At 44.8% G+C, this 705-nt stretch overlaps 1 protein-coding gene across 7 annotated transcripts in view; it reads left to right on the top strand.

Annotated features, from left to right (window-relative positions):
- The first annotated feature begins 580 nt into the window (after window positions 1-580).
- The window catches only part of LOC143104269 (band 4.1-like protein 1), a 102,287-nt gene continuing 102,162 nt past the window's right edge, over window positions 581-705 (top strand). For all 7 annotated transcript variants that reach the window (XM_076268262.1, XM_076268260.1, XM_076268259.1 and 4 more), the window contains exon 1: window positions 581-701. The gene's annotated coding sequence lies outside the window, so the exon portion shown is untranslated. The remainder of the gene's footprint in view (window positions 702-705) is intronic.

The following is a 705-nucleotide window of genomic DNA, read 5'->3' as shown; positions in this document are numbered from 1 at the left end:
TGTTCTTTATGCCAATATCCATGCCACTCTAATTCACTGTAATTATCACTGTTTATCTTCAATGTCTTAGTGATTTATAAAGAATGGCGCATACAAACAAAAGAGTCTGAAGTCTTATGATATTGCAAGTAGAGACTGAAGCAGAGTTTCAGTTAGGTCTGTGGTGGGTGAAGGGAGTGACTGCCATTTCTCATAGCCTACCTATACTGACAGCTGAGGTGAGAACAAATAAGGCCTATCAGCGCACAGTTGAACAGTTCAGGCCCTGTAGGCCTATACATAAAGTGAGTGAGGATATGTGTGCAACATCTGAGCTCTTTTATATTAAAATGATCAGATTCAAACAGAAACCCTAAAGAGAAAGTCGCAAGTGGTTTGTCCCCACTTAACCCAGCTTTGATTAAAACTAGGATAAAATCAAATCACCAAGGACCTTCTGAGAGATACCGAACATGTTTATTTGCGCCCCCCCCCACCTCTCTCTCTCTCACACACACACACTCGCTCTCTCCGTTCCTCCCTCATTGCTTCTGTCCCTCCCTCTTTCTCTCCCTCTATCGTTCCTCGGACAGCGCATATTCGCTCGTATTGCCTATCAGAGAACAAGACGGAAAACGACAGGGCTGTTCAAGGATTGCACTGACTTGCTTGCGGTGTCCCGCGGAACATCAATGTTCCACACCTGGACGGGTGCTTGACAGGTAA

This window comes from Alosa pseudoharengus, unplaced genomic scaffold (assembly GCF_046254945.1).
Source record: "Alosa pseudoharengus isolate Yale_2024_CS ecotype anadromous, Long Island Sound unplaced genomic scaffold, YU_APseudo_1.1 YU_APseudo_1.1_scf_5, whole genome shotgun sequence".
NCBI lineage: Eukaryota > Metazoa > Chordata > Actinopteri > Clupeiformes > Clupeidae > Alosa > Alosa pseudoharengus.
Note: the sequence above shows the minus strand (reverse complement) of the source record. Positions and strands in the feature narration are given on the sequence as shown.